Source organism: Podarcis vaucheri (genome assembly GCF_965113315.1).
Source record: "Podarcis vaucheri genome assembly, chromosome: 5".
NCBI classification, from domain to species: domain Eukaryota; kingdom Metazoa; phylum Chordata; class Lepidosauria; order Squamata; family Lacertidae; genus Podarcis; species Podarcis vaucheri.
The window spans coordinates 77,322,791-77,336,637 of NC_138763.1; the positions used below are offsets into that span (position 1 = coordinate 77,322,791).

A 13,847-nucleotide genomic window follows, 5' to 3' on the forward strand; every position below is an offset into this window, starting at 1 on the left:
GCTTGATTTTATTCTTAAAATTTGTGCACTGCTTAACCATCAAAGCCTCTACACGGTTTACATAGAACATGAAACGTACATCAAAATTAGCAGCAAAAGTCAGATGTGAAAAACAAGTTGACCCAAAATATTTTCTTTATTTATTACCTTTATATGCCACCATTATCTTCCAAGGATCAAGGTGGTCTCCATGGTTCTCCTGCTCCCCATTTCATCCTCACAACCGCCCTGTGAGGTAAAGCTAGGTTGAGAGGTAGTGACTGCCCCAAGGTCACCCAGTGAACTTCATGGCTGAGTGGGGATTCAAACCCCCCCCCCCCGGTCTCCCAGGTCATAGTTCAGAACTCTAACCATTACACTACACTGCCTTCCAAATATAAAGAAAACCAGTAGACTCTATACAGTGGTGCCTCGCAAGACGAAAAAAATCCGTTCTGTGATTCTCTTCGTCTAGCGGTTTTTTCGTCTTGCGAAGCAAGCCCATTGAAGGATTAGCGGATTAGCGCTATTAGTGCTTTATCTGCTGATCGGATCAGCTTATAAACGGCTTAGAAAAAGGGGGGGGGAGGGAAAAAAACCAGCAGGAACTCGCAAGACATTGTCGTCTTGCGAAGCAAGCCCATAGGAAATTCGTTTTGCGAAGCACCTCCAAAACAGAAAACTCTTTCGTCTAGCGAGTTTTCCGTCTTGCGAGGCATTCGTCTTGCGGGGCACCACTGTATATCTCATTGAAGTCAAATGGACTTAAGCAAACTTGTGTACACCAGAGCTTTCCAAACTTTTCTTGTTGGTGACACACTTTTTAGACATGGATCATTTTGCAACACACCAATTCAGTTTTATTAGCAAACCAGCAGGCTGCCCACTCCCTTTTAACCCCGGGAGGAGCATTGGGACCGTTTGTGCAGCACACCTACACACTGCAGCCGACACTAACGTGTCGCAACACACACAGTTTGGAAAGCTCTGGTGAACAAACTTGCAGTTGGAAGCTAATATTGTAAGGGTCTTTGGGGGACAGGGGCAGATTGCAGTTTCTAGTCGAACAGTTTCTAGTGTGCTGTAGCTTTGTATAAAACTGGTAATATTCTCAGCTTTTTTTAAAAAAAAGGAAATATTATTCTAAGACACTTTCAAAGGTCACATATTTGAAATCATCATAATCACCATTCCAGGAAACTTTCCTTCATAAAGATGGAATAATTTTCTTGGTGAGAAAAATCTGGTTGATGTTTAAGTTGGAGGCATAACTTTCTCCCATCACCATCTGTCGTTTTGCATCTACCTGTTCCCTAAGTGCATTTCTGGCTCACTCGTTCTTCCTTCGTGACTAACCTCACATGCCTCTGTCGCACTCATTCATTTTGCAAGAGCAGCAGAGTTTTCCTAACTGTGAAGACATGGAATGTGCTGTGGAATGAATTGCCATATTAGACCAGTGTCAAGATGTTAGGAAGGAGTATGGAAATGTGATCCAGACAGGGATGACGCCTTGCATAATAATGGTGTGTGATGGTTCCCAGAGCAAACCTCCTTTACAGTGGTACCTTGGGTTACAGACACTTCAGGTTACAGACGCTTCAGGTTACAAACTTCGCTAACCCAGAAATAGTACCTCGGGTTAAGAACTTTGCTTCAGGATGAGAACAGAAATTGCATGGTGGCAGCGGGAGGCCCCATTAGCTAAAGTGGTGCTTCAGGTTAAGAACAGTTTCAGGTTAAGAACGGACCTCCAGAACGAATTAAGTTCTTAACCCAAGGTACCACTGTATCATGCCAGTGAGGTTTAGCAGAGGGTGGGAGGTGCTTCAGAGAGCAATTTGCCAAACCGCTCTCTGAAGCGCTCCCCTCCATTAAACATTGATGGGGGGGCATTAACCAGATGGGGCCAGCAGTAAGCAGGGGAACCCCCTCTCCCAATGAGATCAGACCCCAGCCTCATAAAGCGGCACAGGGCTGGCGCCGCTCCAGTGGTGAGGACTGGGCTGGATGGAGCTCAGTGGGCTCCTTTCGCCCTCCATGCCCCGGGCGTCATTAAAGCACTCTCTGCCACTGCCCTTATGTGCTTGTTTTCTGGGTGCAGGGTAATTTCTACATGGAGAGTTTTCTGCCGTTTGATGTGTGGTTCAGTCCATTTTTCCATCGCCTTCTGTTCCACATGCATTTTCAGTCTGTGAATCAGTTTTTCACACACTGGCTAGGGATTCAACTCGCAACTACTGCGAGCGCAGCTGGGGATTTCCTATTGTTGGCAAGGGCAGGACTTGTGCATAAATTCTCTGCCTTCTACAGCCAACGATTAGACTCCCTTGCACATATTGTTCTCTGAAATGCAGCCAAATCCTTTTGGAAGCAAGGTGTAATTTGCGCAGCAGCAATTTTAAAATTCTAGATATGTTTTCTTCTATTAGTAGAGTTATGGCCTTATGAACCCTAATGTATGGGCCTTAATTCAGAACACTAATACCCTAATCTAGCATATTGGTATGGACGCAGGAACAAAATGCCAATGCATACCAAGATGTCCCCTGCTGTAAGGTCTTCCCTGTTCATTTTGATGAAGTTGGCAGCTGTGTGTGTATTATGCTTTGTCTGCGTGGAACTGATGCTTCTGTTGAAGTAAACAGGGACAGCAACAGCCATGGGGGAACTTTGTGTGCGTATCACTGGAGCTGCAAAGCTCTGGTTAGGAATTCAGAACTGAAGAGGAAGCAACACAATTCGAAGGGTATCCTTCAGCCCCAATTGATTGCAGTGGATCTTACTTCCAAGTAGGAAGCATTGCTAACATTCCCCCCCCCCGGCAGAGCCCTTGTGCCTTTAACAGCTGCGCAACAACCAGAAAATCAACTGGTGAGCCATTTCACAACAAGCAGATGCAGCAGTTGGAATGAGCTACACCTGATGGAATTCTGATTGCAGATCTGGGCCATTGATGAGAACCAGCAATGCTCAATTTCTAGAAAAAAGAAATGCCAAGGTTGAAATAGGTTTGGAAACCCCACCACAACTCCCTTCACACATAAATTCAAAATGTGGAAAGTGGTCCAGGGGGTGGGGGGACCGGACCACCTGTGCTAGCCCTGTCCCCAGTATTGTGCTCCCTGGGACTATCGTCACCAACAACACCTCCCTCTCCAAATATCCATGCAATTGGCACAATACTTGAAAGGGGTGTCCTCACCTGTACAACTGTATGCGCTTAGGCTATCCTTTCAAATAGGACTCGGAGCACAGGGCATGAGGGGTGGGGCCAATGGCCTGTGTGACTTTGGAGTGGTAGGCATGGTCCCCTGCCCCCTACAGACATTGGAGAGGGAAGGGTACCTAACACTTGCTCAGAGAGATTTTCATCTAGTCTTATGCCATATGCTCCAGGGTTGAGCCTTAGCATTGGAAAGCACATGCTGGAGCAGAGTCTTGGTGAGCCCCGGCACATTTTAAGCTCTGACAGCCTCTGGGGCTTAGGAAAGAAAGTTACCAATGTTCTAAAGTAACTAGGTCAGACAGGGCCTAGGAAAAGCAAATACGTAAGCCAGTCAGTCATTTAATATTTATGCACTGCAGAGCCTAATCTGTGAGCATGAATCATCTGGGCACATACATACTTGAAAGAACTCAAATGCTCATATCTATTAAACAGAAAATCACCAATAAATATATAGCCAAATTATAAGAGGTATTGAATGCTAACAACCTGAGTGTCACGAGCGATGTGTTAGGAAACCAAACAGCTACAGAGCTTGTGTTTCCCATTCCAGAAAACATGACAGCAATCATGGTGGCTGGGGGTGGGCGGGCAGTAAGCTTGAGCAACCTGTTTCCAGGTTAATGAAAAGAGGTGGGGATATTTCCAACTGGACACACCACAGAAAGCCAAAGTATGGTTTACTGAGGATGCACAAATGTGCTGGTTCCCTGAGAGCAGCAGCTCACAGCTGCTTTGCTCCTCTTGGTCCTTTTAACACAGCATGACGCAGCAGCTACACCAAACTGTGTAATTCAAACTGGGATTGTGGTTAAGGTCTCCTGTAGTCAAAATTTTTTGCTATCCCGGGCTTGGACAACACTTTAAGTCAACCCTTGGCTCAGCTGCCATGTCACAGTAAAAGGATTGGGTAAGAACTCCTCTCTGGGAACAAGCACAAGGGTTGTGTTCCTGCCCCACCCCACATTGACGAAGTGTGCGTTAGCCCGCCCCGCCTTGATACACCCCATTATGCTCCCGTTTCACTCTCTTCCGGGTCCCAAACGACCCATGTGTCGGCAGTTGTACATCAATTGAATGTGCTCAAATTGGTCACAGCCTGTAACGGAAATGTGAAAGACCTTTGTATTATGAGGAGTAGTGGTGTACAGCAATAGCTCCTCTCATGCTCAGACCTTTTTGGGGTCTGGGACACTTTAGCCAGCCTCATTTCTTATCTTGCAATTGAATGCCTGCTGATAAGGTGGCTAATTTCTTATCTATCACTTTGTCATGGGTAGATCTTCAGAGAGCCCCAAGTCAAAGGAGCACTGGTGTACATTCCAGGAAGAATGTACAACAACAGTAGGCTTGAACACAGCTACAAGCTGTCTCTCCTAATACACAAGGGTTTGTGTGAAATAGCGCATACTTGTTCTTTATACTGTATACATAGTTACTCAGACAAGTGTACAGCTCAACAATTGTGTATATGGGTCCACAGATTGTAAGGCTGCTGCTCTCTTACCACACCCCTTCCCCCAAACTGCTACACTATTCTGTAAAGTCACTTAAAATGAAGTGGAATAAAATGGGGAAAGAGACAAGAGGGGAAAAAAGAAAACCACATATATTTTCAGTGAAGTTCATGGAAGTTGGCTGCCCTTTTCTATTTGAATGGCAAGTAGAACTGAGCACCCAATATCCACAGGCACCTTTGAAACCTTTAGGTTTAATTACTTGACTAAATTTTACTCCCCTTTCCCTTTTGATGCATGATAAGACCTGCATAGGCACTAATTGACTCATAGATCCCAATGCAGGTGTGAAGGTGATTTAAAAGGGCCCATTTGCAATGATGGTCTGGATGCTAATTAAACCCTCCGAAGTTCTGTGAACTTCCATTTTCCTGCTGTCAAGGTTAAAAAACTGAAATATGGAAAGTACATTCGACAAATGAGAATCATTACATTTTTCTCATTTGCTGTGCTTGAATTAAACTTTCTAGCCCTTCAGGTTTAGAGGTTTAATAGTTAGCTTTTTTTATCCATGGTGTGCTTTGCTACCCAATCCTATCAGGAGGAAACATAAATTGACCCTTCCAGGTATGTAGTGGTTTTAGCCGTAATTAAGGGAAAAAGCACTGGAATATGGCAGACCTATCTGAAAAGTGTTAGTTTGGGAAAAGGAAAAATAGTAGATACAGACAAAAGGAGAATTCCCTGGATGCCTAGATCCAGGTTTGGGACAACTACTCTTTGGTGAGAGAGCTCCATCAGAGATTTAAAATCACAAAGCATGCAGCAAAGTAAAGGGTGGAAATATAGGCTGGCAGATCTTTAAACATATCCCCTTCTAAGTTGCATCCCCACTTCCTGTAGCATAGAGAGAGACCACATATTTGCCAAGTTAAAAATGGTTTACTTACAAATTCTTCAAAGGTCAGAACCATGCGCTTTTCCATACAGCAACAATAAAAGGCAGGCAATATAACTTAGATTCCAAAATGGTAAGCAGGGGTGCTAACCTGGATAAATATTGTGGGGGCCCAGGTAATTCCTTTTTTTTTTTTGCATTTTAAAATTTTATTGGTTTCCAACCAGTTATACATTTTTATCCATATCATAACATTCTTATCCATTTTGGACTTCCTTCAACGTTACTGACAATCATTCGTAGTTTTCCCTTTCATTCGCATTCCGTTCTTACATATTGCCGTTTTCCCTCCCTTCCTTCATTATTTCTATTCGACAATACTTATTAATTCTTTACAGTGCCTCTTTTAAACCCACCAGCGTTGTATTTACATCACAGTTGTTTTCCAGATACCCCACAAATTTCCCCCAGTCTTGAATAAACTTTTGGTCTTTAGTGTATCTAATTTTCCCTGTTAATTTATCCAGTTCTACATATTCTATCAATTTTTCTCTCCACTCTTCCACCGTTGGAATTTCCTCCTGCTTCCATCTCTGTGCTAGCACAATTCTTGCGGCCGTTGCCGCATACTGAAAGAGTTTGCGGTCCTTTCTTTCTATATCTTTTCTTACAATACCCAATAGGAAGATTTCTGGTCTTTTAACGAAGGTATATCTCAGCATCTTTTTCATTTCGTTATAAATCTCCTCCCAAAAACTTTTAATTTTTTTGCATTCCCACCATTGATGGTAAAATGTCCCCTCTGTCTGTCTGCATTTCCAGCATTTGTTATCTATCTTGTACATCCTTGCCAGCCTCACTGGCGTCATATACCACCTGTAAAGCATCTTCATCATATTTTCTTTCAAAAGCGTACAGGCCGTAAATTTTATGTTCACCTTCCATAATCTTTCCCAGTCCTCCAATTGGATATTGTATCCAAAATCCCTTGCCCACTGGACCATCACTGATTTCACTTCCTCGTCCTTCGTATTCCATTCCAACAGTATTTTATACATTTTCGACAGATTTTTACATTCATTATTCACTATCTCCTTTTGATACCTAGACTCTTTTTCCTCGTAACCCCTTTCCTTCACCTCCTTTTTGAACATTTCGTTAGTCTGAAAATAGTGCAGCCAATCATATGTAAAAACTTTGACCTGGTCATATGGTTTTATTTTCCACTTTCCTCCTTCGTTTGTCACCATTTCTTCATATTTTCCCCACTTTCCTCTCATGTTGATTTTCTTTACCCCCATTATCTCTAACGGAGATAGCCAGTGAGGAGTTTTGGGTTCTAATATGTTTTTATATCTATCCCAAACCTCTATTAGAGCGCCTCTGAAAACATGGTTGCTAAACCCCTTGTGAACCCTCTTTTTGTCGCACCAGAGGTAAGCGTGCCACCCATGTCTGTTATTAAATCCTTCCAAGTCTAAAAGTTCATTATTCTCCAATTTTACCCACTCTTTTATCCAGCACAAACATGCTGCCTCATAGTACAATCTCATGTCTGGTAGGGAGAAGCCACCTCTTTCTTTTATATCAGTCAATAGTTTAAATTTAATTCTGGGCTTCTTCCCTTCCCAGACATATCTTGAGATCACCTTTTGCCAATCTTTAAAATCTTTTGTGCCTTTTATTATGGGTATAGTTTGGAACAAAAATAACAGCTTGGGGAGCACCATCATTTTAATCATTGATATTCGTCCCCAGAGAGATAGTTTCATTCTGGCCCATGTCTCCATATCTTTTTTTATTCTATTCCAAACTGGGGTATAATTGTTTTGGTACAAATCAATGTTCTTTCCGGAAAGCCATATTCCCAGGTACTTAACTTTTCTAACTACCTCAATCCCTGTTCTTTGCTGCAATAGTTCAATCTTATCGTGGTCTAAATTTTTAACAATCATTTTTGTTTTCCCTTTGTTCAATTTAAATCCTGCTAAATTTCCAAATTTCCCCATCTCTTCCAAACTCTCCTTTATGCTTTCTATCGGCTCTTCCACAGTCAAAACCACATCGTCTGCATAGGCTTTAACCTTGTACTCATTAGCCCCTAATGTGACCCCTTTAATTTGTCTGTTTTGTCTTATTGCATTTAGTAAGGTTTCCAGAATCACTATAAATAACAGTGGCGAAAGGGGGCATCCCTGTCTTGTTCCCTTAGCTATTTTGATATCTTCAGAAATGACGTTGTTGACTATCAGTCTTGCTTTCTGTTCTGTGTAGATTGCCCTTATACCATTCAGAAATTCCTGTCCCACCTCCATAACCTCCAAGTTTTTCAACATGAAGTCCCAGACTACATTGTCGAACGCTTTCTCCGCGTCTACAAAAATTAAGCTTGCTGGTTTATCGCACCTATCGGAAAGGAATTCAATAATGTTGACTATGTTCCTTGTATTATCACTTATTTGTCTTCCTGGCAAAAAACCAGCTTGGTCTTTATGTATGATTTTTGATAGTATCTTTTTTATTCTTTTGGCTAGAACGCCGGCAAAGATCTTATAGTCCGTGTTTAGTAGGGAGATAGGTCTGTAGTTCTTAATCTGTGTTGGGTCCGAATCTTGTTTTGGAATTATTGTAATAAAAGCCTCTTTCCATGTTTCAGGAATGTCCTTTTCTTTTAAGATGTTATTCATTACATCGGTCAGCGGGGCTATCAACTTATCTTTCATTTCTTTATAATAGCTTGATGTAAACCCATCTGGGCCCGGTGCCTTCCCTCTTTTCAATTCTTTTATCACTTCTTCTACCTCTTCTCTACATATTAGGGCATTAAGTTGTTCTTTCTTTCTATTTTCTCCTTATTATTCCTTTCATTGTTCCTATATAGTTGTGTATAAAAGTCCACGAACCCTTTCCTAATTTCTTTCGGGTCTGTAATTTCTTCCCCATTTAATTCAATTTTATTAATTAGTTTTTGTTCTTTCCTTCTTTTTACCTGCCAAGCAAGCCATTTTCCAGATTTATTTGCGAATTCAAAATTTTTTTGTCTTAGCATTTTTATATTCCATTCGACCTCCTTATTTATTAGCATTGCGAATTGGGTTTGTAGAGCCTTTATTTCCTGCCTTATCTTCTCATTATTAGGTTTTTTAATCAATTTTTGTTCGTTGTCTGTAATTTGTCTCAAGATCTCTCTTATCTTTTTTTCCTTGTTGTTCCTTTTCCATGCATTTTGTTGGATACATAGACCCCTCATCACTGCTTTGGATGCATCCCATACTACACTCATTTTTGTCCCTTTATCTAAATTATCTTGAAAATATTCTGACAATTTTTTCTGTATTTTTTCAACAAATTTTTGGTCATCCCAAAGATTATCATTCAGTCTCCATCTGAAAGTCCGCTCTTCGAATCCTTTTAACTCCATCTTAATCGGGTTGTGGTCTGAGATAACTTTAGCCTGTATTTCAATTTTTTGGATTCTTGGTACTAATTCGTTCGACACCCAAATTTGGTCTATTCTTGACATTGATTGGTTTGGTTCTGAATGGTACGTAAATTGTTTTTCTAACGGATGCCTAAATCTCCAGATGTCAATTAGGTTACAGTTCTTAATCATCATAAAAAAAGTCTTTGGCAACTTCCCTTCTTTATTCTTTGTTTCCCTCAATCTATCCATTTCTGTTGATACCACGCCGTTCATATCTCCCATTATTATAATTTTTTTATCCATATATTCAAATAATTTTTCTTCCAATAATCTAAAAAATTCTGTCTTATTCCCATTTGGGGCGTAGATTCCAACAATTATCAGTTCTTCACCTTGCCATTTAATCTGAGCCGCTATTATTCTTCCTTCCTCATCCTTAAATAGTTGGCGGGACTCAATTTTATTTTGAATATATAAAACCACCCCTCTTTTTTTCTTTTTGTCTGAAGATACAAATTCGTTCCCTAACCTTTTATTGATGAGGATCTTCCTGTGTTTTTTGGCCACGTGTGTTTCCTGTAGGCATATGATATCCAAGTTCTTCTTCTTTAAAATGCGTTTAATTCCGTTCCGTTTCTTCTTATTGTTCATTCCATTAATATTCCAGTTCCATAATTTTAACGTCATTCTCCTTACCGCTATCTAGATTTAAGAATTTAAACTTAAGGTCTTTCTGTCTCTTCTCCTTCTTCTTCTTCTCCCTCTTCGTCCGACTCTCTTCCGCTCTGTTCTTCTTCTTCACCTAATTCAGATTCCTCCTTTCTTCTTAGTCCTCCTTCTGCTCCTTTAATCTCTTCCTCTCCTTGTTGTAATTCTTTGTATCTTCTTGTGAATTTCCCTATTTCCTCAGGGCTTAACAATCTTCTTTTAACTCCTTTGTAAAAGAAAGAGACACCCTCCGGGAATTCCCATCTAAAATCGATCTTATTTTTCTTAAGTAGTTGCACCAGTGGTTTATAAGCTTCTCTTCGTTTCAACAGCCTTATTGGAATGTCTTTAAATATAATTATGTAATTCCCATCAATGTAAAGTCTCTTCTCTCTGTTCCTTTGCAAAATCAAATTTCTCATCTCTCTATCCTTAAAAGTAATTAGACAGTCGCCTGGGAATTTCTTTAGTCTATTTGACTTAATTTTCATTCTGTAGGCATTCTGTATTGTCGTTGCCAAATCCTCTTCCGGAAGCTCCATCCACTGCGCAATTTCTTTTATTAATCTTTCTCTTATATTTTCGTTTTGCATTTCTGGAACTTGCCTCAGCCTTAAATTAACCTCTCTCTGTTTCAGTTCATTCATTGCGATAGAGTCCTTTATTTCTTCTTGTATTTTGTTTAATTCTGCAATCTCGTTTCTCATTTTCTCCTCTTCCCTTTTCATCTCTTTCATTTCCTGTTTTGTCTTTTTTAATCCTTCATCCACTCTCCTTGAGACCTCCTTAATCTGTCCTTTTAATTCACTGTCTCCTTAATCTTCTTATCCATTTTTCCTATTTTATTATCTACCTGTTCTAACTTCATCTCCAAATTCTTTTCGCTTTGTTTTATTTCTGCAAACATCTTCAATATTTCTGTTCTAAATTCTGTTTCCTGTTTTGAAGCTCTCCTGTCTGTTGGGGTCCCCCCCTCTCCCCCTTTTTTCTGTGTGTGCGACATATTCCTCAGTGTTTCGATAACAAATATGTAAACTGTATTTTCCTGTGTAGTTATAGTTCCAGCACTATTATATACTGTTAAGCACTATTAACCTGACCACCAAAAACCAGGAGATATCACCTGTATAAGGAGAAAAGAGCAGAGAAAAGAGAAAAAAACTAAAGCCTAAAAACTGTAGATACAGAAATTGCAGAACACAGCTTCCTTACACTTTCACCTCAGAGTCCTAGATATTATCTTAATTATTGTCCCTTCCCCTACCAATTTGAGGGGATTAGTTGTCTATCCACGTTCTTCTTGCCCCTATTCGGGCTAATCCAAATCAGGTTGGTCCAGCTGACCTTCTTGCCCCTATTCGGGCTAATCCATCCAGAGCGTTAAACAGGTAGAGCTCTAGTTATATTCTGAGTGATCCAAAAGGCAATGTCCTTAGTTCAAATTACAGTCAGCTTACCACTTCCAATATGATCCAATGTAATTCAAATTTTAATATTAAAACTGAATAATCCCAAGGATGTAATCCAATAATAAAGGAGGTATCTCTCCGACACAGTTATCACATAAATGTTTCTCAAAACCTAAGTTACCTCCTTCTAAATTTCAGCTTGATATTGGTTTGAAACACTGAAAGGATAATTCCACCAACATCAGCCACTAGAGGGATAGCTCTTCCAACTTAGGGAGAGATAGTCTTTACAACATATTCCACACTGCCTATTTCCAGCTGTTCATTTTGGTTTGGTTTAGTTTTTAACTTTGACTCTCATTTATTTAAAGTCTTTAGCAAAAGTTTGGAGAGAAAAAAGTGAACAAAAACAGTGGTGAACAAAAAAGGGGAACCTTCAGATGCTTTTCCCCCTTATCTGAGAGTACTTTAAAGTAATTTAATATGGCGTCGGAGGTCCTTCTTACTTTCCAGTTAATATGGCATCGAAGTTTCTTTAAACTTAGTAGCCTCTTCGCAAAAGCGTTCACCAATAGTCCTCTCTGTTTCCTATAACTTCGCTTATTGTAGCTACTGAGGTTCTTTAATTCACACAGTTTCTCTGCTCCCCCTTTGTTCCTCCCTTTCTTCTTTTCTTTACAAGAAAGTTACTTTTTAACTTGGCACAAGTCCAAACAAACGCAGGGGAGACAGTTACAATAGCCGCTAGCGGCAACTTACTTTCACTTTTGGCTCTGCAATCAGCGCTGCGTCTTTTTCATTGAAGCCAGACAAACCGCTGAACTCGGAGTCTTCTCCTTTTTAACCGGAGGCTTTCTTATTATTTTAAATCACCAGTTCTCAAGGTCTTAAGTAGCAAATCCGGTTTTCTTTGTATTGAGAGCGGAGCGCTAATCCCTGCAGGCTCGGGGCTTCGCTATTCTGCCGCTGCAATGGCTGCCCGATTGTCTGCTGCCCGTACCGTCGCTCTCTTCGCCTCCTTCCAGAGGTTACCTGGCGACCAGGCGGACAGCTTTGACACCGCCGGGAACCTAGACCTCTAGACACCCTCCAGAGGTTCGTCGGGGGGTTTTCTGCGCCCTAAAAACCCCCCTTTTCGGCCAGAATAGCTAGGGCTTTCTCACCGGAAAAAACCCTCGCCTGCCGCGGGAGCCGCGCTCGCACCGGAAGTCCGGGGCCCAGGTAATTCCTGTCCCACATAACCAATCACATTATGCAGTGCACACACAACATTTGAATGGGAATGCCCATCAATTTTGTGGATGCTGAAGCCCCTGCGGCACTTATGAGTTGGCTCCTATGATGGTAAGAATTTCTAAATAATTTATATAGAAACACAAAGATGGTTTGCTTAAGCTACACAGTCTAAGCCTGGAGCATCTAGCTTAGGCCTCTTTGCTGGTAGGGTTCACATGGTGGAAGAGAGAACAAAGAGTTTGGTAACCCTTTCTCCCAAGATGAGAGGGTGTGACCAAGTTAAGCCTGGCAGGACAGCTTACTCTATGGTCTTAACCCCTTCATACATTAATTAGAGTTAAGCATGTTGGTTATCCAAGGCTGGATATGTTGCATGGTAGCCTCTCGTGCTCTGCTGTCATTAAGTTAAGTTGTTCCTCTCTAGTGGCTACCTAGAGTGCGCCCTCTCTGCTTTGTTCCCCTCAGGATCTTGGGGTGGTTTTCTCATATTCCCAAACATCATTGCAGTTAACTTTACCTCAGGCTTCGCTATAGTTACACCCTTCCCATTTAATAGATTCTTTAATGGCTTTGCAGTTTCATCGCAGCCTGCAGGTGTAAAAAAAAAAGAATAAAGAATTGCATTCTCAATAAATCAAGAGGAAGGCATCTTTATTAGATGTGCCGAGTCTCATTTGTGGATGTATGTCTCCAGACTGTATTAATGTCTGCACATTCTTTAATCCCACCCCTCCTTTTGGCAGGACCTTCTCACACTTCACTACTGATTCTAATCTATTTCTGTCTTAGTTTAATTTGAAGCAAGTCAAAATCCATCAGAAGAAGAAGAAGAAGAAATGGAATGAGAAGGGCTATCACAAATGTTTTAACTGCTAATAAATGCCCAGAGGAGTTGTACACCTATTACGTTTTTGTTGGTTTCTGCTCTCTTCACTGTGCAGCGAAGTGCTTGTCACAAGACAATGTTTACATTCCACAGTCAGAGCACTGTTGGGTTTTCCCACGGGAATGGGAAGCTGGATGTGACGTACACTGGTTTCCTGTTTTTCACTGTTCTCTCTCGGTGTTCTTCATTCCGAGGAGAAGGACGGTTGCTTCTCTGCTCCCGCAGAGGCAAGATGCATGTTTGTAATTTCTCAACATTGAACTGAAAATAAAGCAACATAAAGCATGTGGCACGTACTGTTCGTCATTCCGTTGTGCACAGGACTCTGCAATAACAACAGTTTTACCTCTCGATTGCTGTACCAATAAAGCTCATACCTCGATAGTGGGGAAGGGGAGGGAAACTGTAGCCCTTCAGATGCTGTTGAACTACAACTCCCATCAGCCCCAACCAGCATAGACAATGGTTCAGGGATGATGGGAATTTTAGTCCAGCAACTTCTGGGGGAAGGCATATGTTCTCCATCCATGCTCTTCCAGTAACTACCGTAACTACCTAAGCCTACAATCCTAAATTCCCAATCTTTGGTAATAAATCTGGGTGAAAAAACTGAGTAAACAT

General features: G+C 41.2%; 1 protein-coding gene and 1 long non-coding RNA gene across 2 annotated transcripts in view; one reads left to right on the forward strand and one right to left on the reverse strand.

Annotated features, from left to right (window-relative positions):
* The window catches only part of LOC309532278 (protein FAM13A-like), a 49,761-nt gene that overhangs the window by 33,018 nt on the left and 2,896 nt on the right, over positions 1–13,847 (forward strand). The window lies entirely within an intron of this gene.
* Positions 1–13,847, reverse strand: part of LOC309532307 — a 42,106-nt gene that overhangs the window by 25,996 nt on the left and 2,263 nt on the right. The window contains exon 2 of the long non-coding RNA XR_014219727.1: positions 12,772–12,928. This is a non-coding gene — a long non-coding RNA (uncharacterized lncRNA). The remainder of the gene's footprint in view (positions 1–12,771; positions 12,929–13,847) is intronic.